This window comes from Peromyscus californicus, unplaced genomic scaffold, assembly GCF_007827085.1.
Source record: "Peromyscus californicus insignis strain IS unplaced genomic scaffold, ASM782708v3 Scaffold_5__1_contigs__length_169319896, whole genome shotgun sequence".
NCBI classification, from domain to species: Eukaryota; Metazoa; Chordata; class Mammalia; order Rodentia; family Cricetidae; genus Peromyscus; species Peromyscus californicus.
This window is the reverse complement of record NW_026294573.1, coordinates 26,496,905-26,520,758: the sequence shown is the minus strand read 5'-3', so window position 1 is coordinate 26,520,758 and position 23,854 is coordinate 26,496,905. Positions and strand designations below refer to the sequence as shown.

The 23,854-nt window shown below is 45.5% G+C and overlaps 1 protein-coding gene across 1 annotated transcript in view; it reads left to right on the top strand.

Moving 5' to 3' along the window:
- Csmd2 (CUB and Sushi multiple domains 2) overlaps positions 1 to 23,854 on the top strand; it is a 573,936-nt gene that overhangs the window by 44,693 nt on the left and 505,389 nt on the right.

The following is a 23,854-nucleotide window of genomic DNA, read 5'->3' as shown; positions in this document are numbered from 1 at the left end:
TGTCTGTTGAACCGTCTTTGCATTCCTGGGATAAATTCTATCTGGCCATGGTGTCTAAGCCTATTAATGTATCACTGAATTTGATTGGCTAGTATTTGGTTGAGAACTTTTCCATCAGTATTTATCATGGATATTAGCCCCTAGTTTTCCTATAGTTCGTCTGACTTTTGCTAACTCGATAATGTTGGCTGCATCAAATGATTTTGGAAGTACTCCATCCACTTCACATTTTTTTTTTTGAGGGGGAAGAGTTTGAAAAGGATTAGTGCTAATTCTTATTTAAATGTTTGGTAGAATTCTCCAGTGAAGCCATCTGGTCCTAGGCTTTTCATTTTGGGGAGGGTTTTGATTCCTGATTCAGTCTACTTACTGGTTATGTCTGCTCATATTTTAATCTCTGTGATTCAGTCTTAGTTGTATAGTATGTTTCTGGAAATTTATCTATTTTTTTCTAGGTTAGCCTTTTTTTCAAGTAGTCCTCTATTTTTTATTTATGTGATATCAATTCTTTTTTTTTTTTTTTTTTTTGGTTTTTCGAGACAGGGTTTCTCTGTGTAGCTTTGGATCCTGTCCGGGAACTCACTCTGTAGACCAGGCTGGCCTCGAACTCACGGAGATCCTTTTGCCTCTGCCTCCCAGGTGCTGAGATTAAAGGCATGCACCACCACTGCCTGGCAATTGTATTTTTTTTAACTTCTGATTTTTGAGTGCTTCTCAGATGGTCTGGCTAAGTAAGCATCAGTGAATTTTGTTGGACTTTTAAAAAGCAATTCTTAGTTTTATTGATTTATTCTCTTGTTTTTCTATTTTCTTTTTTTTTCCTTTTAGTTTCTGCTCTGATCTTTGTTATTTTTTTCTTCTAATTTGGGGTTTAGCTTGCTCTGGTCCTTGAAGTGTAAAAGCATATTTATAAAGGGTTGCTTTGGGATGTTTGTAAGGCAACTGCTGTCGGCCTCCCTTTCCCTAAGTTCTGTAAAGTTTTGATATGTTACCTTTTCATTTCATTTAAGATGTTTTAAAGTTCCTTCATGATTTCCACTTGAAGCCATTTCATTTGAGGGCTATAATGTTTAATTTCCACATACTTGTGAATCTTCCAATGTGCCTTCTGCTATCAATTTCTAGCTCCATTCCATTGCAGTTGGAAAGGATAATTGGTATGATTTAGCCTTTTTTAAAAATGAAATTAATTGGGCTGGAGAGATGGCTCAGTGGTTAAGAACACTGGCTGTTCTTCCAGAGGTCCTGAGTTCAATTCCCAGCACCCACATGGTGGCTCACAACCATCTGTAATGAGATCTGGCACCCTCTTCTAGCATGCAGGGATACATGCAAACAGAACACTGTATACATAATAAATAAATAAATAAATGAAATTAATTTATTTGTGTGTGTATGTGCATGTGTGTGTTTGTGTGTATGCATGTGTGTTTGTGTGTTTGTGTTTGTATGTGTGTTTGTGTGAATGTGTGTGCATGTTTGTGTTTGTGTGTATGCATGTGTTTGTGTGTGAATGTATGTGCATGTGTGTGTGTTTGTGTGTATGCATGTGTTTGTGTGTGTCTGTGTGTGCATGTGTGTGTTGAAGCACACATGTGGAGGTCAAAGGGTAACTTGAGGCAGTCATTTCTCTCCTTCCACCATGTAGATCTTGAGGCTAAAAATGGATGGCAGACAGTCAGGCTCTGTAGTAGCCCATTGTTTCCAGTGAGCCATTTTTCTGGCCATTCTTAAACTTCTTCAGGCTGGGTGTTTGTTTGTTTGTTTGTTTGTTTTGTGTGTGACCTAACATATAATCTAGTTTGGAAAATAGTCCATATTTTCTATGTTGGTTGTAACATCCTGTGTGTGTCTAAAGATCCCATGGTCTATCTGAGATGCAGGTTCTCTTTGGCTCTATTTATCTTCCGGGTCCTTGACCCATCTATTATTGGAGGTGAGATACTGAAGCCTCTTGTATTGTGAAAGTGTCTATTGTCCCTTTAACTCTGCCAGTGTTTGTTCCTTATAGTTACTCTGCTGTTTGATGGATATATGTTTATAATTACAAGGGTCGTTACAGGCTGACCCTCATTTTCATCGTATGATGGCCTTCCTTGTTTCTGAGGACAGTTTTTGACTCTGTGTTTTGTCCACAGTACATTTGGCCACCCTACTTGCTTGTGTTCACCATCTCAAAAAGATATCCTGTTTTTGCTTTTAGACTATGTATGCCTTTGGATCTGAACTGAATCCCTTGTGGAGAGCATAAAGTTGGAGCTCGTTTTCAAATCCACTTATCCAATATATTCTGGTGGCTGAGTTAATCCATTGCCACAGGAAGCAGTCACTAGTAGGGAAGTCTTCTTCTCATTTTGCCAGTTGTTTTCTGTCTGTCTTATAGTGCTTCTCGCCCTCTTCTCCTCTCTTGCTGCCCTGCCCTTCTACCTTCCTTTCTGTTGCCGCGAAGAAACACCCTGACCAAAAGCAACTCAAGGGAAAAAGGGGTTTTATTTGTCTTATGCTCCCAGATCACAGTCCGTCATTGAGGGCGGTTAGGGTAAAACTCGAGCGGAAACCGTAGGTGACTATTGCTTGCTGACTTGCTTACTGACTCCTGCATAGCTAGCTTTCTTATGGAGCCCAGGATCACACCCCCAGGGGATGGTGCTGCTCCCAATAGGCTGGGCCCTCCTACATCCATTAAGGCAATCAAGACAATCCTCCACAGACACGCTCACAGCCCAGTCTGATCTGGGCAATCTCTTAATCAAGACTCTCTTCTCAGACTCTAGGCTGTGTCAAATTGACAGTTAAAGCTAAGTAGGACATTTCCTTTGTGTTTTATTGATTTTCTGTTCTGTTATGACAGGATTTGATTTGTTTATTATTTCCTTTTGTGTATCTTCTGTAGGTATTTTCTTGATGGTTAAAATGGATACTAAATCAAGCATTTCACTAACAACCATCTGTTTTAAACCGTCAACCAGTAGATGTCAATCACATAGGAGAACCCTACTCCTTTACATCCCCCACACATCTTGTTGATGTCACAAGTTACACCTCCTTAGATTTTTGCATCAATTATCATAGTTTTGGAGTTATCTCCTTTTTATGCTTTCATTTTTTAAAAATGCTACTTAGGAAGGCAGTGATCTGTGTTCTAGTATTACAGGTTTTTTTTTTCCCAGATGCTCTATTGTCTATATATTTATGTTTACTAGGGAGCTGCATGTTTTTGTACACTTTCATGTTGCTATCTACCATGTCCTTTCATGTCAACTTGAAGGACTCTCTTTAGCAGTTCTTTTAAGGGAGATCTAGTGGTAATGAAGCGCCTCAGCTCTTGTCTTGTCAGGGAAGGTCTTTGTTTCTCCTTCATTGTGGAAGGATGGGTGTTTGCCAGATGATGTGTTCTTGGTTGGCAGTCTGTTGCTTCCAGCACTTTGAACACATCACCCCCTTCCCCTTGGGCCTGCCATGTTTTTGCTGAGAAATCTGCTGATAATCTTGAGAGACCTCCCTGGGGTGTGATGAGTCACTTTTCTCACACTTTCAAGCTTCTCTCCTTGTCTTTGACTTCTGATTGTTGTGAGTCTTGGTGTGGAGTCCCCTTTGGACTTAAGTTGGAATCCTTAAAATGCTTCTTGAATTTAGACATTGATTTCTTTCTTTAGAGTCAGGACGTTTCCAGCAACTATTCTTTCAAATACACTCTCTGCTCCCTTTTCTGAGATCAGCCCACTGGATGGCTTCCTTTAAGTCTCATGGGCTTGATGATTTGCTTTTCTTTATTCTTTTGTTCTGCTTCTCTTCCGACTCAATAATTTCACAGGGCTTGTCTTTGAATTCATGCATTCTTTGGCTTAAGTTGGTTGTTGGAACTCTTCAATGAAACTGTAGTCGTTTTTTAGAGTTACTTTTATTTATGTGTCTTTGTGTGCGTGTCTCTCTGTGTGGGTGCATGTGTCCAACAGTGCCCTTAGAGGACAGAAGAGGACATCATATCCCCTGGAGATGGAGTAATAGGCAGTTGTGTGCAGGGGGCCAAACGGAGGTCCTCTTGGAGAGCAGGTGTGCTCCTAACTACTGAGCCATCTTTCCAGCCCTCCAGTGAAATTTTAAAATCATTATTAAATTCTTCAGCTCCACAATGCCTGTTGGTTCATTTTCTATCAATTCATCTTTCCCACTTTGCTGTTGCAATGCTTTCCTGACTCCATTAGCTTTTTTTATTTGTATGGTCTTGAGGCTCACGGGTCTCTTCAAGATGGTCATTTTGAGTTCTCTGCTAATTCACAAGTGTATTTTTTTTAATGTTGGTTTCTGGTCATATTGTCTTGTTACTCCGAGTGTTTGAAGTAACAGGCATATGCCACCATGTTTGGGCCTAGCCACCTTTAAATGTCATGCCCTCTGTGCACCCTTTCCTACTGTCCCTCAGTAGCAGCCACCAGATCAAGGTCTTCCAGCCTAAGGGAGTTGAAAGCATGCTCCTACTCTGCTCACCCACGTGGCAGTCTGGAGAGCATCCATACTGCTGGTCCACGTGCACTTTGGGCACTCTGGAGATGATCAGGTTTTTACGGGGATGCTGTGTCTCTGGGGTTTTTGCAGGGGTGAGAGGCTGTGGCTCCCAGCTCTGCCACTCCCATTGGCCCTCACGCTTCTGACTGTTTCCATTCACTCATGACTAGACTCATGCTTCCTTTGGGATTGGCGTAAGTAGAGGATACCTTTCAATTCTTTACAAGTCAGGTGAGATGTGTTTCCAGGAAACTGAGGGGCAGAATATATTGCCCAGTAAAGTTAAGAATTCTGAGGATGGAAGCGAATGAGGAGCAGAGCTTAACTCAGAGCAGCAAGAATGAGGCTGGGTCCCACTTACTCACCAGGTGTCCCTCAGCTGTGACCACTGTCAGGGAGGGTCAGACTGTCTGGTGGGGAAGTCTAGTGGGGTTGCACTGACCTGCCATAGTCCCATGCTCTTTAAGTCCATGAAATTTTTGCATCAAATCCTCAGCATGGGAACTATGTGGATTCTAGAAACTCCTGTTCGATGGTGCTCTCTACAATGTCCCCTGTTGGGAGGCAAACATATTCATTCATTTGTGCAGCAAATACTTTTGATTTTTCCAAAGGTGGGACTCTCTGCCCCATTCTCTGCCTTGATGGCATTACTTCAGGTATGCCCACAAGAAAAGGGGACCAGCATTAGAGACATTTTTGGAGCTCTTGAAAGATTCTGGGTACCTTATCCTTAGAACCAGAGCAGGCCACTTGCTGGGAATCTTTTGCAAAGTGTCCAGGGATAGTACTCTATGCCAGAGTGGGGAGAATGCTGGGACATCCGGCATGTCATCTGGAGCTGGGGCTGACCAGGATGAGTGAGGTCCTGAGTGAACAAAGACCACAAGGGTCAGAACTGGATGTCTAGGGAAATGGCTATGGGAACGATGGTGGAAGGCTGGGGTCACTGGGGTCACAGAAGCAGGTTCTGGGCCGGACACCTGCATATGCCCAGCCTCAAGTGTTGTTCACTGTGGTTAACTTGTATGTGGGGAAAGGGCAATGATGGAACCATTAGAATTTTCTTCTACAGAAATGTTTAAGACATGTGTTTCTTCACTATTCTCTGGCAACATTGTAGATTATCTGTTACCCATTCAGAAATACTTTTCCCTCTGTTCACTCAAGCTCTGTCTGTCTCTGTCTCGTCTGTGTGTGTGTGTGTGTGTGTGTGTGTGTGTGTGTGTGTGTGTGAGAGAGAGAGAGAGAGAGAGAGAGAGAGAGAGAGAGAGAGAGAGAGAGAGAGAGAGATGCAAAAAAATGCATTAAAAATAAATTCTCTCCCAGGCTAATACATACCATCTTGTCCTCCCTCTGGGGACTGGGAGAAGGGGACAAAGCTGTCATGGAGTCATCTTGTCATATCCTGCTAAGGGAAAGCCTTCTTTCATCCAGTTCTCCATGATACACGTGGCATATGGCCAGCCCTGCTGTCCTCCTCTCTCTCCCTCTGCCCACCCCCCTTTGTCCTTCCCTCTGTCACTCCTCTGCAGTATAGAATGAATATGCTAAGGTCTCTTTCTCAAGTCAGATAAAGCCCTGTTTGGTCCCCAGTTTTGCCAGCTTTCACTATATGTGTGGGCGTGGCTGGGCTGTTTGCTCTAACCGTTTGGTAACTAGGGCTCAGAGTAGCCAATGCGTGTAAGAAGCTCACATAGTGTTTGATAGTGGGTGGTGATAGTCCCTTTGACCTTCTGCTCACTGACATTCGAACCCCACGCTGCACCTTCATGAATGCAGTGGCAAAAGAGGCAGCCCACACTCCTTGACACCAGGAGCTCAGTGTGGTGGAGGGGTGTCTTGGGAAGCAGTGGGCAGACTGTACTCTGAACTCACTCTGTCCAACTATGATTGCACTGAGTGCTGGTCTCTGACTCTTCTTTCCCCAAATGCTGTCAGATAGAACCATGGCAACTGCTTGGGCTCTCTGAGCCTGTCGTGATTTGGGTTCACATGAATTTGATTTTTGTAAGTACACTAGATTGTAGTCTCTTTCTTCATTCATTCAGCAACTGTTTCCCGAAGCCTTACTGTGTGATAAGCACTATTCTATTCAATTGGGATGCATCAGTGAATGAAACAAAGAAGGTTCTAGCAGGAGAAACCAAACAATAAACACAGTATGCAAGTAAGTGACATGGAGTGCTATAGAGAGCTACGTGTTACCAAAGAAAGAGCGTATAGGACAGGTCAGGGCATCCAAGGAGCCAGGGGCAGGGGCAGGCAGTGAGTTGATCTTTTATAGAGGGTTGTCAGTAGACCTCATGCAGGAGGCAATGCTGAGCAAAGATTTAAAGGAAGAAAACAAGTTTGCCTTCTGTAGAGGAAGAAGGAGGGGAAATCAGGTTCCGAGGCCCCAGGAAAAAGCATGGCCCACTTGTTGGAGGAGCAGGGGGATACAGATATGACTGGGGAGGTGTGAGCAAGGGCAGGAAGCTCCAGGAGCGCAGAGGCTGTCAGTCCTGTGCCTAGCTCGGGACGGAAGCAAACAAGCTCTGAGTGATAAATCTCTATTAGCATCCAGGCTGGTATGAGCTGAGCCAGGCCAGGACTGGCCCCTCGCTAATTAGCTTGGGCTTTCCCTTTTGATGGGAGCAATTTTCAGATCACCAGCAGAGCTCATGTACAATTCAAATGTGCAGTTAGGGGCAGGAAAACACAAAGCCCTTTTCGTTTGCATGCAAAAAGAGCAACACATCTGCTGAAGATTGGGAAAACCAGGGTGAAAGGGTCCCTGAGCGCCTTCATTTAAAGAAGACTGGGCTGGGCTAGCCTTATACTTGTTGTGAATGTCTCCATCAGTGGACCTTTTTAAAGTGTCCAAATGAATAAGGGGTTGAGGTTGCTACAGAGAAAGGCAAGGCTGTGTCTATCAGGTCGTATGCTGTGGTCCTCAGACCTCTGCTGTCAGATTGGAGTTTCTCTACTGTCAACTCCAGGGAGCTAGTTTCCCCCCTGTCCACAGCAGGCATGCTTCCAGAGTAAAAGTAGCTCTCTCTCTCCTCTTTCCTTACTCTTTCTCTTCCCTCTCCTTCAGTCATCATCTCGCCAACTCTCTGTCATTTCCCACCCTGGGGAATGTTGCCCAGGTATCCCCAGTGATCCATTTGTCCATCCATCCATTCATCCATCCATCCCATCCATCCATCCACCCATCCACCCACCCACCCACCCACCCACCCACCCACCCATCCATCCATCCATCCATCCATCCATCCATCCATCCATCCATCCATCCATCCATCCATCCATCCATCCATTCATCCATGATGGAGTAGTGCTCAGGAGAAACACCCACACCCTAGGACTTCAGTGCTTCAGCACCATGGACAGGGCACCAGACAGTCATTGTCTTCTACCTGGGTCAGAATCCTAGGGGTGTTTATGTGAAGGTGATTTTGAGAAAACTGTGTTATGGACAGAAATGGGACTTTGAGTAACTGAGGGAGCCAACCATGCCCCTTGCTAGTAAACAGAGTTAAAGGCCTAGGCTTTTAGATCATTTCTGTTATACCATGAAAAGATTTTCACCATTTGTTTTGTTTGTTTGTTTGTTTGTTTGTTTGTTTGTTTTCAAGTCAGGGTTTCTCTATGTAACAGTCCTGGATGTCCTGGAACTCACTCTGTAGACCAGGCTGGCCTCAAACCCACAGAGATCCACCTGCCTCTCCCTCCCAAGTGCTAGGATTAAAGGCATGAGCCACCACCCCTGGCTTTGCCATTTGTTTTAATCAACAACTTTTTATTTTATTTGTTTAGTGTTTGTGTGTTCACTTGCATGCACTCATGAGCACATATGTGCCGTTGTGTGTTTTGGGGAGTCAGAGGGCAACTTGTAGGACTCAATTCTCTCCTTCCAACATGTAGGTCCCAGGGATTTTGAACTCAGCCTGTTAGGCTTGGGGCCAAGTGTCTTTACCCACTGGCCTGATTCTCATGCAGGCTAAGGGCTTACTGGTCTACTTCTCTTTGTACTGAGACCACTTCCACTATAAAAAGATCAGGCCGGTTAGTGTCCATGGTTTTTAATGGATAAAGCGGCAAATGGAGATCCAAAATAAGTCGATGAAGGCACAGGTGACGACCGCAGAGTAATCTGTTCATTCAGCAGACACAAAGCGAGCGCCGTGAAGTGTACAGCCCGGCTGGGGATGTGGTTGCGAACCCACTGTGGTTTCACACTTTCGTCACTTCGTTTCTGTTTGCCAGATTACTGTTGCTATTTTCTTATTTTCCTCCTGGGAAGTCCCATGTGTACAGCTTTCTCTGTGTGGTTTCCCTTGGGGTGCTATGTGAGAACTTGCTATTGTGGGCTCATGCCCCAAATGACAGGCAATTGGCAGAAGCCTAGGGGTTAAATCTGACATGATTGATAGCTGAGGAAAGAGGTCCTTAAGCCAAAGGTGTGCTGAGAGTGCTCCAGGAAGAGGTTAAGCTTCCTACATTGTCCAAAATAAGTGTCTGTCTCACCTCTTCCTACCGTCCGTCCATCCGTCCATCCATCCATCCGTCCGTCCGTCCGTCCATCCATCCATCCATCCATCCACCCACCTATCCATCCGTCCATCCATCCATGAATGATGGAATAATAGGTAAGGAGGTAGAATTTTGCCTCAGATCGCTTAAGGTTGATTTCTGCTTCTGTAACTCCTTAGCTACCAATCTTGGGAAAGTCACCCAGTTTTCCTGGATTTCAGTTTTCTTATCTGTGAAATGGGAATTATAATAATAGTGCCCATTTAATGCAGTTACAAGGATGTATGAAATGGATTGCTACGTGTAAAATGCATAAGACAACAACAGCACTTGGCACAGAAAAAAAAAAAACAAAAACAAAAAACCACAGAACGACCTATGACTAGACTAAGTTCCAGGAGCACAGAGGTCATGCCCAGGTCATACAGTGAGTACCTAGCACTATTCTTCAGATGAGGAAATGGGATGAATCAAGCCTAGGGTGTTGGTCGTCCTGCTTGGTCTTTCTCCCTGGGCCATAACCACAGCTCAAGGATCTTTTCAGATTTGGACAACTCAGTGATAGTTCCCTGCTTTTTATTATGAAAGATTCATTAAGGAGCAGTCCCAGGCTGGCAGAGATACCTGTCCCCAGACACTCTTGGTCCTTGGGTTAGTGCAGCCAGGGACATGGCATAACCCAGTAAGCGAGAGTCTGACACCAGCAGAGAAGAGATGCCCATGCTGTCTGGAATCCAGGATTCCCCAGCAGAGAACAGCTCCTGGCTGGTGGCAGCTGATGAACACGAAAACAAGCCGCATCTGGACAGCCAGGCGGGGAAAATCGTATTTAGTCCACAGCGGTGGCTTCCATGTTCGATGTGTCCAAGAGAATCTGAGAGCCTGGAGGTAGAATTAGGAAGCTGAGTGGCTTGGGATTATTCCCACAGAGCAATTGGTTGTGGTCCAGGGACAGGCTTGCTGCCTCATCCCTCCTGACATCGTGCATTGTCTTCTGCCTTTGTTGGCAGGGTTGAAAGGAAGAAGGACCCCCTGGTTGGTTTCTGTGTCCCTGAAGCACCATGACTGTGCTCAGCTCTTTCTAGTAAATCCTAAGCCTGACCTGTGGCGCAGAACGCAGAACGCAACCTGGGCTGTGGCTTTGGGAGCTTGTCCTCCCCAGGCGGTGACTGAAGTCCTTGGAGGCAGCCAAGCGGGGAGGGCAGTGGGGTGGGACAGCCCGAGCTTTGCCTTTGCTGGTCTGGGTTTGAATCCCAGTTCTTGTACAGCTGCCGATTTGACCCCGAAGTGTTCTCACACCCTTCTTTCCTCGACATACATTAACAGTACAGAATAACGGTTTCGTTGTAACACTGTCACATGTGTGTGTTGTACACTTTAGTCACACTCAGCCCCCACCCCATTGCACTTCCGTGTCCTTCCTTCTGCTGCTCCCTCCTTATCCCCTTTGTCTTCTCAAATAGTCTCCCTTTCACTTTCTTACCCTCCTGGCTTTTTAAGGTGTGTGTGTGTGTGTGTGTGTGTGTGTGTGTGTGTGTGTGTGTGTGTGTGTGTGATATGTTGTTAAGGATATCAAAGGGTACATGTATGGAAGGGGATGAATCTGCTTGTATTTGCACATGTGGAGGTCAGAGGTCAACATCAAACGTGTTCTTCTATCACTCACTCTGCCCGATAGTTTATTGAGACAGGGTCTCTCACTGAACCCGGAGCTTGCTAGTTTATCTGCATAAAATCCCCGGGAGCCACCTGTCTTCCTCCAGCACTAGGATTACAGACACATGCAGAAGCATCAGGTGTCATCATCATCATCATCGTCATCATCAACACAGAGATATGAAATCAAGTCCTCATGCTTGCAACAGCAAGGCCTTTATCAGCTCTTCATGTAATTTTTTTTTTCAATCTAAATTTCATATATAAGATTTTGAAAGCACATGATATTTGTCTGCCTGAGTCTGGCTTTCCTGCTCAACACAATGGTCTCCAGCTTCATCCATTTTTCTTCAAATGATATAATTTCATTGAACGTGTTTTTAAACCTTGAAGAACTCAAGGCCCTCGCCTTGAGGTGACAAGGCCAGAGGTGTAACAGCCCTTGCAAGGGGCCACTGCACCAGCTGCCTCCCTTCTCCCCCACTCCGACTGCCCCCCAGCTCTGCCCGGCACCAGAGCTGCCTGGAACAAAGCAGCCCTCCCCAATCCTGCTGAATGGAAGATTGAATTTAGCTTGGGCCTCTGAGATGCTCACTGGAACCGGGGGAGTTCCTAACTTGGATAAGGGAAATTACATCTTTATTTGAAACTTAGCGTTCCTATCAATCATGAACACAGGCAGCAAAGCACTCCAGGGTTAGCTGCACCTGTGAATTTGCCCCTGGATATGATCACAGGTTATTTCCATAAAATATTACAGTTGCTAAAACGATCTCCACCTAGCGTGCTTCAAATGACAGCTGTTGCCAGTTCTGCTGCTAGATCCTGGTGGCCGTGAGGGCACGGACAAGCGCGGGCCTCCAGTACCATACCACAGAATCTCAAAATAGTTTTGAAAACTGTATTTCAACATAACTGGTTGCCTTTTGCAATTCTTCATATTTTTCCCCCTACACATTTGAAGACATCATTTGCAAATTGGTCACCAGGCTGCTCAAGGGAACCTTGGTAAAAAAAAAAAAAATGAAGAAAATCCCCTGAAGTGAATAAAAAATGTGGGAGGTTAGGGTCCCATGTGTACTAGAGAATTAGAACAGTTCTCAACTGGGTGTGATACCCCAATCTTCACGGGTGGGGGTGGGGGTGTGCACTTGTCAGTTCTGAAGCGGTTTTTGGTTGTTGTAAGTGGGAGGTGGTATCTGGGTTGTCCAGTGGATAGAGGCCACTGGCATTGCTAAGCTTTCTTCATGCCCAGGGAAGACCCACAGCAAAGACTCTTTTTTATTATTAATAAATTTTTAAAATTTATTTTACATACCAACCACAGTTTCCCCGCCTCCTCTCCCCCCCCCCCACCTCCTTTCTACCTCTTCCTCGCCATCCACTCCTCAGAAAGGGTAAGACCTCCCATGGGAGTCAACAAAGCATGACATATCACATTTGAGGAAGGACTAAGCTCTTCCCCACAAAGACTATTAAAAAACGTCCATAGTGCTGAGATTGAGAACCACTGGGCTAGCTGCTCAGTCAGCTTGGACACCTCTAATTATTACATCTGCTGGGGGGAAAATGCCTACAACTTCATTAAAAACACCCATGATCATTTTCATTCAACGCCTACTGCACATCCACTGTGCATACCAGAATGTGGACTGAGCACCAGGATCACAGAGGGCGAGTATGCTGAAGCCGCTCTGTGGTCGCAGGGCAATCGGACGTGACCTTGTGAACTTAGATGCACCTTGTGAACTTATATGCAAGGTGCTGCTGGGTGCCAGACAGTGTGCTGGATGCTGGCTATCACATCTTCCTGGAGTCTGGCCTTTGAGTCTCTCTCTCTCAAAGCACTGGCTGTAAACTCTAGCCCTGCCCTGATGGGACCTAGGGAAGACAGGGATGTTTACAACGTGTCTTTCATAGGACCTCTTCGTCCTGGCAAATAGCCTAATGACTGTCAACCTGTGATCCTCTTGTAGGAGACTGGGCTCGTTGGCATACGTTGTTTCTCTTGACTGAACTGGGCCCCATTGATACATTCCACAACAGCTCTTCTCTTCCAGAGCTCTGACAGTGAGGAGGGTTAGATTTGGGTGTGCCCATCAGGTGAGGCAGAGTTAGATTTGGGTGTGCCCATCAGGTGAGGCAGTATTTCCAGCAGAGTTCTGGAAATACTGAAATTGGTGCTCGTTACGCATACTGCCCACATTACTCCAGTATTTATTGCTAACAAGCCCTGGAGAGAAGAGAGCAGCCCCTCTCACAGGGCCAATGGGAAGGGAGAATTGTGGGGGACGTACACACTCAGAGGGTGGGGTGCAGTGGTCAGAAACACGAACCTGTGCGTCAAGGCTTTTATTGGGGTCCAGAGTGTTGTTCAAGTGGTTTCTCCATCAGATGATCCAACTGGTAATTTAGAGCAATCAGGCTCAAGTTCCAGGAGATTATGCCGTGATCTGCACAGTCCACGTGGGGCCAGTAGAGCAACAGGTAGATCATATCTCACTGTCCCTTAGGCAGGTGGTCAAGGGTGGGATCCAGATAGGTCACAATGAAGAAAGGCAAGATTAGGGGAGTATGGTTGCATCAGGGCAGCTAAAGATCCTCCCGCTATGAGAAACTCAAACCTATATGCCAAATCGATGCTGAAGCTATGTGACGTAGTAATGAACGCTCCTGGAGGTAGGTCGGATGGGTCAGCATGTGGTCTGTACCCTCATGGAACCCATATCTCAGGAAAAACAGGTGCTAAACAATGTGTTACAACCCTGTAGAGACGCAAGGCTTCCTGAGAACACATAGCAGGGTACTTGTGTGTGTGTGTGTGTGTGTGTGTGTGTGTGTGTGTGTGTGTGTGTGTGTACCACTTAGTGTGAAGGTCAGCAGGGTCTCTTGGGGGCTGTAAACTAAAGGATGAGTGGAGCTGGTGAGAGCAAGCTACAAAGAAAGGATGTTTCAATCAGAGGAATGAACAAGTTACAGATCTCAGAGTGAGTGACAACACAGAGCATCACAGTATCCCAAAGGAGTCTGACCCCAGCCCGAGTATCCTTTAAGAGGCGACAGAATGCAAAGCCTGGGAGAAAAGCAGGGGCAAGCTCATGAGGAACATGGGTGCCCTGCCTGGGACCAAGGGACGAACAGCTGAAGGGCTTTAGGCAAGAGTGGCAGGGCAGCTTTGTTTCTTGGAAAGGGAAGAGAGAATTGTTCCACCCGGGACCTAGTGAGGTTGCCATGTGAACTGAGTGTGGAACCGTGAGTTAGGTGGACGGGGTGAAGATAACCCCAAGCAATTAAGCAAGATGAAGAATAAACCATGGGACTCTGGCTTAGACCAAGAGGGGCCTAAGCAACTAGATGAAACTAATTTCTGTGCAGTGTTCAGGTCGAAGGAAGATTGGGTTGGATTGAGAAATGATTGGGGTTGAAAAGATGGAGCTGTGTGGGTGAAGTTAGATTGTAAACAAGGCTGGGGGAGAGGGGAGGGTCCTTTATCTGCCAGTCACACACTAGGAAGGCTCTGGGGGAGGTGGGCTCTAGACTGAGCATGGAAGAGTGAGTTAGACACAGCAGAGGAGATACACCAGGCAAGGGACCTAGAACTACGAAGGCCTGAGAGGACCTGGGGAGTTCACGGGGAGGAATCTGTTTATGATGTATGGAAACACAAGAGGCACCTTGAGAGGAGTCGAGCCGAGGCTGGCTCTTAGCATCTCTGATGCCGAGGAGTTCTTGGTCCTTTCTTCAGGGGTTCTTGAAAAGCCAATGAGGCTGTTGGGCCCAACCTCTGCCATCTGCATTCAAGATGCTCTGCCAAGAAGCATCATAGAGATGGGCCAGTGGCCAGTGGTGTACCGGAGGTGTTTAGTGGTGTCCATGTGGCCAGTGGGACACCTTTGGTCATGATGATTTATCCAGCATCTGCCACCATCTCCTGCAATTCCTCTTCAGGCAGGTTCATTAATTGCAAGGCTTTGACAAATCCCTATCACCAGCCCAGACTGCACCCCCAGACACCAGTTCACCAGCCTAATTGCCTTCTGGCCATCTCCGCCTGCATGTCCCACTGGTATCTCCAACTAAATTTGTCCAAAATTGACCTTATCAGTCAATAAATATTTACAGAATTGAATTGAATTTTCCTGCCAAATTTCTCAAAAGAGCTATCTCCTCAAAAATTATCATTATTTGTAGACAACACGGTTGTGTACCTAAAGCACCTAAGGGAATCAACTGAGAGAAATGTTAGAATTCAGAACCTGGTTGAATGTGAGGTGAATATGTAAAAAATCAATGGGTTTTCTTTCTGTGTATTGGTAATAACGGTTAGAGAAATTAGGAAAAATGTTATTTGCTAGAGCAACAAAAAGTATATTAATTTCCTGGGTATAACCATAACAAGATGGGGTAGGACTTACATAAAGATTGGTACAAATCTCCCCTCAAGGGTTGGCTTGTATCTATTGATCATTTATTGTTTTCCAAGTACTGTACTGAAAGATTAGCAATGTAGCTGGTGTTACCCCCATCTGTCTGTCCAGCCATCACAGAAGTGGATTTTCATTTCATTTATTTATTTAAGTGTTATTTATCAAGGTTTGTCTGTGCATCCATGCATGTACATGTGTGCTGTGGGATGTTCTGTATGGCAAATGTGTTGCTGATTGGTCAATAAATAAATCACTGATTGGCCAGTGGCCAGGCAGGAAGTATAGGCGGGACAAGGAGGAGAATAAAGCTGGGAAGTGGAAGGCTGAGTCAGAGAGACACTGCCAGCCGCCACGATGAGAAACAGCATGTGAAGATGCCGGTAAGCCACGAGCCATGTGGCAAGGTATAGATTAATGGAAATGGATTAATTTAAGCTGTAAGAACAGTTAGCAAGAAGCCTGCCACGGCCATACAGTTTGTAAGCAATATAAGTCTCTGTGTTTACTTGGTCGGGTCTGAGCGGCTGTGGGACTGGCAGGTGAGAGAGATTTGCCCTGACCGTGGGCCAGGCAGGAAAACTCTAGCTACACATGTGTCACAGTGCATGTGGAGATCAGAGGTCAACCTTTGGGAGTCAGTTTTCTCCTTCCACCATGGGTTCCGAGGATCCAATTCGGGTTGCCAGGTTGGTATGGCAAACCCTTTTGTCGCTGAGCCATCTCACCAGCCCATGGTGTTCATTTGTCAAGAGCTGAAACTAACCCTTAAAGAGTTTACATAAATAGCCCCTATGCTGTTAAGTGGCAAACTTGACATTTAAATCCAAGGCTTTTGCTCCTAAAGTCTATCCCTGTTACCTGTTCATTAAGCCACCTCCCAAATGACCCATATAGTCCAGTGAAGTCGGTGGATATTTTCTGAATGTTGTAATAAGATTCATTCATCTTACTACATCATCTACTGAAAAGCTATGTGCTGAGTTTCCTCTACAGTCAGTTATTGGACTGCGTACTAGAGAGACAATCTGAACACAGTATCCAGGAGCCTCCTGACGAAGACAGTCACATATACATGCCATTATATCACCTTTGGTGGAAGCAAGAGTGTTCAGAATGAGTGATGAACGGGCAACAGGGTACTTGAGGATGCCTTGAGAATTCCGAGCAGGCTTCTGGAGGAGGTAATGAAGCTTTAAGTGCCTGCGGTTAGAGGAATAGTCCGTGTGCAGAGCTGGGTGGGCAATTAGCGTTCATTCATTCATTCAGCCCCTATGAGCATCTGCTAAGGGCCAGGTGCAGGCTTGGGGGGGCAGATTAACTGTAGAGACGAAATAGGGCCCTGCTGTCATGGAGGGGGCACTTTTGGAGGCTGAGTGGCCATGCAGATTGTTACAATACACAAGTCAGAGGCACTTGCACTGGAATCATGGGTGCAGAAGAGTGAGGCCTGGACTTCATTCATGGTGACCTCTGAAAGTGTGACACCTGCTAGAACTCCCGAGAGAAATGAAAGTGTGAGTCAGACCTGCTACTGAAGCAAGCGGTTTGTGGGTCAAGGGGACAGAACTTGCCAGGGACATGAGGAGGGCGTGTGATGGGCTGTGGGTGCATCCCTGACGCACAGCAGCATGCTATAGGCCAGTGGTCAGGAGAGAGGAGAAGAGGAAGCAGGCAGTAGGTACCTTAGGCTTTGGGGGCCAGGGAAGGACTTTGGCTTTTTTTTTTTTTTTTCTGCTGACTGGGATGAGCAGCTAACAAACAGATTCCTGGTTAAGCATCTTTGTCATTGTAAATAAAGGAAGATGGTTCCTGAGAATGAGAGAGATAAGTGCGGCCGCTCATAGGAGCTGAGTGTTCTAATCTGTGTGAGGAATCTAAGCAAAAGCAAAGGCCCACAACCAGGCAGAAAACAATACTGGCAACAAACACCACAGGAGATGAGAAGCTTGATTCTATAGGGCGAGTGCAAACTGACAGGAAAGAGCGAAGCCTGATGCAAGAACTGAGTGTGAAAAATGTAAAGCACTTCTATGTCAAATATAATAAGATTAAAAGGCACATGGGATGCAGAGAGGATTTACGTGTAATATACATGCTATATAAATATGTAAATCACTAGAAAAATTATAATGAAAAATGAGCCAAGGATTTCATCAAATAGGTAACTCCCAAGGGGAAGTGTTATATAATGGTGTGTGTCTACAATACCAATTAAAGCAGGGGAATCTTGAGTTCCAAGCCAGCCTGGGCTACAGAGGGAGACTCAGTCTCCCTAAAATAAAAAAGAATGAGAAGTAATGGAGGAGGAGGAAGAGGAGGAGGAAAGGGGGAGAGGGAGGAGAAAGGAGGAAAAAGAAAAGAAGAATTGGAGAGATAACTTAGTGGATAAGAACACTTGTAACGTAAGTTCAAGTCCATTGCATTCATGTAAAAAGCCAGGCATGGTTATACATGAGTCCCTAACTCCAGCACCATGGAAGGTAGAGATAGGAGGAGCATTGGGGCTTGCTGGCCACAGGCTTAGCTCCAGGTTCAGGGAGAGACCCTGCCTCAAATGAATGAGGTGGAGAGTGGTAAGCAGATTGCTGATGTCCTCATCTGGCCTCCACACATTTGTTCACGGGTGTGTCCAATTGTGTACAAACATCATAGAAATCCCCCCTCCCACACGTGTGGGTACAGACATTCAAAGGAAAAAAATAGATATAGATTCTGAGTCAATCAAACTGGCGAAACCTCAGTAAGGCAATTCACAATCTTGGTGAAGAAGCCTTGAGACAGGCATTTGTAGACATGGCTGTGAGAATGTTAATTGGCACACACATTCTAAAAGATATTTTGGCAATCTAGACTCAAAGCCTCAGGGATGTTTATCCTCTTTGACACAGTAACCTGAATGTTTGAAGGTTTGTCATAGAGAAATCATGTAAAAACAAATAAATTAAAAAACTTCCTGTCCAGTTCTCTGGCGTTATTTGTGAGTCTTGGCTTTGTAGGGTAACTGCATTAGCCAGAGCCCCAGGGTGTAGAGGACCGTTGTGGTTACTGGAAGAGAGAAGATGCAAGAAGGCCCTCATGGTTTTTCCATCCCCACCCCCAGACATGAAAGGGCACCTGGCCGTGTGAGCCCAGGCTTCCACTTCATCATCATCTCTGGCTGCAGCAGGTGTACTGGGTTTTAACTTTCTCGACTCACTGACATCCGTTTGATTTCAGGGAAACTTCCAAATGAACCCCACTTTCATCCCTTTCTAACCGTGCCCAACAGTGCCCGCTGCAGAAGTCAGGCAGCCTGTATTTACAGTAGCCCAGCAGACAGCAGAGCTGGGTGCAGTGACTGCGTAAATGGACGTCCATTCTGGGCCTCTGGCCATGGAAGCCCATTTTCCACTGCACCGACTGGCATCCTGTCACCAGACCTTGCTCTGGTCCAGGTCGTATTTATAAACAGGATTAAAAAAAGAAAAGATCCAGAAGCAATTTAGATGGTTGACAATAGAATGCTTGAGTAAATTCTAGGATAACCATACACTGGGACGTTGGGCATCCTCTTAAAATGCAGTTTATGAGCAGTTTCGGTATCTTGGGGGGGAAAAAACTCATGTTGTGTTTACTGAATTGTTACAAAAGAAAACCAAGAAATGACCCAAATGACCATACACAGAGGAATGGCTGAATACATTGAGATACATCTATGCCAGGCAATATTATACATTTATTTAAAAAATAAGTTGGATCTGTAGCTACTGACCCGAAAGATGTCCCCAATGTATTGTTAAGTTGGGAAGCAAGTTGCAGAGAAATGAGCTAACCCACAATCTCATTTTGAAAACAAAATCATAAAAATTTCTCCCGGAATGTGTCCATATGCTTGCATGAGAGAGGAGGAGGCCCAGAGGCTCAGGGCAGGGGTGGGGGTGGGTGGGCCACCGTCCTGGATGCTGGTCTGGATAACTGGTCGGTGCTTAAGAGACGGAATACAGGGCGTCTTTCTAGCTCTGTCTGTACAGCATGAGAGGCCTAAAGAAATGAGGCTGTAAACAAACTTATTTATAACTGAGTTTCTATGTGTATTATAAGTAGACACTGCCTTTTGTAATCTAAGGTTAAAGAATAATTTACTACAGAGTCCTCCAAAGGATATGTATGGTATTTTCTAAACAACTTTAACTGTGCATGGACAAATCTAGAAAATGAAAATATTCATAACCATTGCCTCTGAAAGGAATGTGAGATTAAAATCATTTCATCCTTTTAAACCTTGCCTGTATTTTTCAAGTGCTCTACAAAGAGCAAAATATATGTTATTATTTTACATACGGTGGCCTTGCACCCTCTCGCCAGCCAGTCCTGCCTCTGCCTGGAACAGCCCAGCCTCTGCTCACCCTGCTCAACCCTTCCTGCTCACCTTTGCTGTAACTGGTGTATCTTCACCGTAAATGCTGATTGAATTCCGGGCACTAGGGATGTGCCAGGGCCAGTACTGAGCTCTCAAGCTACAGGATCTTACTTCCAGAGGGACCATTTAGATATCAAACTGAGTGACCTCATCCAAGACCCTCATCATAGTCTCTTGGTGACATCCTCCACTTTCTGTCCGCTTCTCTAAGAGCTGCCCTCTGGGTCTCTTCCTCCATTGTCTCTGTCTTATGACTCTGTCTCTTTCACCCTTCTTGTCTCATCACATGGATTACATCAGAAGTGTTCTCAGCATCCATGTTCTCAGCCCCTCTGCTTCTCTTTATAGTAGGAAAGGTGATTGCTAGATTCCAAGTCAGTGTCTCCAGGCTTGGGCAGGTCTGAGCGAGGGCAGCCATCCCGGTAGTGAGGATGGTGGCCATGTTGGTATCAGTGGTTGTAGTAGACATGAACAAGGTCAGATCTTAAGCTGAAGCCTCTGAGGGGTCTATACATCAGAAACACTGTATGTACTCCTAAAGGAGTACTGTTAAAGCACTGCTCCCATGGGTGGATGGAGTCTCTATCTAGTCCACGACCTAGGCCCCATGGCCGATCATAGGGTTAGCCTAGAGGAACGAACCAATCAGTGACTAAAAAGAGCAGTGACATCATCAGCTTGCACCAGGCTTTCAAGGTCTAGAGATGATGTAGTCTCAGTGCCTGTGGCAGAAAGTGGGTACTCATGGAGGGGCACTTGTCCCTTTGGAAAGCTGTAAAATGGAAGCTTTACTTCATTATTATTATTTTTTTGATTGGGTGTCTGTCTTCATTTGTGAACTTGTTTATACCCTGTCCAGGTTCACATATGGTGTTTGTTCTGTTTGCTATTATTAGTAATCAGTACTTATTCTTTCATATTGAAGGCATTACACTTCAACCCAATGTTTGTGTGCCTTTTGATTTTGTCTATTTTGCACAACACACACACTCTCTCCTCTACCTTTCTCTCTCACACACTCACACACATACTCACACATACACATTTACACACACACACACACACACACTACACATGCACACTCACACACACAGATACATACTCACACACACACATACACTCACACATACACTCACTTTTATATAAAATTGTTAATCTTAACAGTATCTTCTAGGAAAGTAGAAAACAATATAACATGTTTTTTTTAACGCTTTATTAACCCTTTTACTTTGATATATCATCTGAATTTGGAAGAGAATTCTTTCCTGAAATAGTTAATTATTTTGTTCTACAAAAATATTTTTTCTGTTTTCATTGATTAAAAAATGTCTGTTTAATCTCAGTTTTTGTGTGTATTAACTATATCTGTCCACTGAGGTCCCTCTCACCCACAGATAATCCACATGTCATTCATGATATGATTTGGAATTCTTTATTATGAGAGTACTAATTTTTGTACCCTTTAAAAGACAATACATTGTCCAAATAACCTATTTTTCCAGTTAAATTTAGGTATCATTTCCCCAGAGTTAAAACAAGCCCTTGGGCCTTTGATGAGCATTGTATCAGGCGGATAAATTAACTTTCCAATAACTCTTTGAGAGGTTAATATTATAAATTAACCTTTCAGCGGTTAGGCTTTTCCACTCAAGACTACATCATTTCTCTCCAATTATTCTGAATTTTAAAAAATCCCTCTGTAAAATTTCTTTCCATAAAGTGCTTACACTTTCTTTTTCTCCCTCCCTTCCCCATCTCCCTCCATTTCTTCCTCCCTCCCTTCCTCTATCCATTCCTCACTTCCATCTGCTCTCCCTCTCTCTGTCTCTCTCTCTCTCTCCCTCTCTCTCTGTCCCTCTCTCCCTCTCTCTCTCTCCCTCTCTCTCTTTGTGTTAGGACATTGAGAGTAGAACCCGGGGCTTCACTCACCCTAGGTGAGCTGGGTATCATGAGCTACACCCCCGAATCTGCCTCCACAGATGTCTCCCTGAGTTGATTTCTGTGTACACCCCGCACTCTGTCGCTGCCGTGGAAGGAACTTCAGCCTCCTGCTTTCATCTGTGACTGACGTAGGGATCTTATTGACTTTTGTATAGTTTGCACTGGGTTACTTGGCTGAAATGTCTTCTTAGTTCTAATAGCTTTGTAATCGATTCTTCTGGACTTCCTAGGCGTATTAACATACCGTCTGCCAGCCGTCTCTCTGCATCCTCCTTTCTCGTTTGTTCCTCTGGGTTGCACATTGAGTTCTTCCAGTCAGGCACGTGGTCCTAGGGAGGATGCTGACATCTCTGTCACATTTTTGATGCCCATCGGTTGTTTCATCTAAAGTACAATGCTAAGGGCTGTTGAATGGGAAGGTAGTGTTCTGCCTTGTTCTGAATGCTTATTTTAATCAGAGTTACATGTCTAATTTTATTAAATGCCTCTTTAGCATTTATTCAGAAGCCCTTAACTTTTCCCCCATTAATGGAATACTTTGTATTAAGAGATTTCTTAATATTAAGGTCATTTTAGAGATTAAGTATCCTTTGTCAGTTAATCCCCAAAGTGGTTTTAAAAAATTAGTGTTGAATCAACTTATCAGCACCATCATGATAAAGGAAGTGTCCTGCCTATGCGAAGTCCCAACCCTGGGTAGTGGTAGCTGCGGCCCCATTTTTTAATTCCCCTCTGCTGATTCTGCCTCTGCAGGTGAAGATATTAATAATATCCACCACATATGGCTGTGGTGAATGTTAAGTCACTAAAGGCAGAGATCTTAGAGTTGTCTAGACAAACACTGTCTGAACACAAAGGGCCTACTATGAGCCGATTGAGAACTGACTGTGTGCCTGCCTGCTACCGAGACTGCAGTATTTAAAGATTTCAGCCCACATGCTTCCTGCTCTGATGTTTACGGCATGCGTGTGGAAGTGTGGAAGTGTGCTGTGACGCCGGCAGACAGAGGGGAAGGTGGCATGGCCTCAGCACATTGCTGGGTCCTGTGGCTGTGGAGTGAGAAAGTGTAGATCCACAGGACTGAGGAAGGCAGAACTTTGTCTGGAAAGCTGGAGTGTAGGAAAGGAGAGATTTCAAAACGTCAAACCCCGTGGAGGACCTCCCCCCTCACTGTAGACATCAGTCTTCTTTCCTTGTTGAAGAGCAGTTAGGAGCCACTGGATGTTGGAGGCAGTGATGATGGAGATAACTCGGTCCAGGATGAAAAGATGCCTCTGAATGAGAAGAAAAGAGATTGGTCCTTACTAGAGTACATGAATGAGTAGTTGGGAGTCTAAGGAAGAGTTTGGTATGGGGGTGGGGATGGGAGTGAGATAGACAGAGACACTGGCCATGGGCTGAAGAGAGGAAGGTGTCACTTCCTGTCTTATTTAGACAATCGTAATGGGGATACCATCCCATTCCCTAAGTGAAGGTGCAGCAGGCAGGGGAAGAGCGGGTGTGCGTCCCAAAGCAGTTGTCAGGCCTGGGGTCCAGGAATGGCAGCTGGCTTGCACTGTGCAGTCGTATGTCATCAGTGCATGAATGGGATGTCTTCTGGGCTAGACAGAGACAAGAGGCTCCATCATGGAGCCTGGAAAGGAAGCCAGACATTCAGAGGAGAGCAAGAGGGTACAGTGGTATGGAAGGAACTCACAGAATGGCTGTTTCTAGAGAGGTCCTCCCCCAGCAGCAGCACCAATAGTACTGGAGAACCAGGTAGAAATGCCACCTCTCCACCCCCTCCAACCTTCCCTCCCATTTACCGTCCATTGGGAGCTCTGTTCGATCCAGATCTATGGCAGGCAAGCACAGAGTGAAGCCTGAGCTTCAGCAGTAGTGTGAGGGGCTCAGACAGATCAGTTAGCAGGAAGATAGGTTGCATATCCCCAGCCCATCTTCTCTGCAACCTGGCTGTACCTGCTCTCCAGCAGATGTGTAGGACAGTAAGGCAGACCTGCTGGACGTGGAAAAGGATGAGGAAACAAACGGTGATTCCAATTGGCTATGGGCTATGGGCGGGAGGAGAGGGACAGGCTGCGGGAGGAGTGGCCTGGAGTTGTGTTTATGAATGACAGAGTTGGAGCACATTTGACATTGGAAGCCCCCTGGTCGAGAAGGGACAACAGGACACGTGCAAGAAATGTCCTTAAAGGGCCAGGAGATGTGCAATTCCAGTGGTCCCATTTGGGCGGGGGAGGAAGGATGGCAGCATATGGCAGATGCATTGGCGGCTTGTATTTTCTAGGGAGGGTGAGAGCAAAGCCGTCAGCTGAGAACAGGGAAGCTTTGGGCAACAGAGGAGGTTGGAGATGGTCCCCTGGGCTTGGGTGCGAGGTCTAGGATGCAGCCTGGTTGTGGTTGTGCC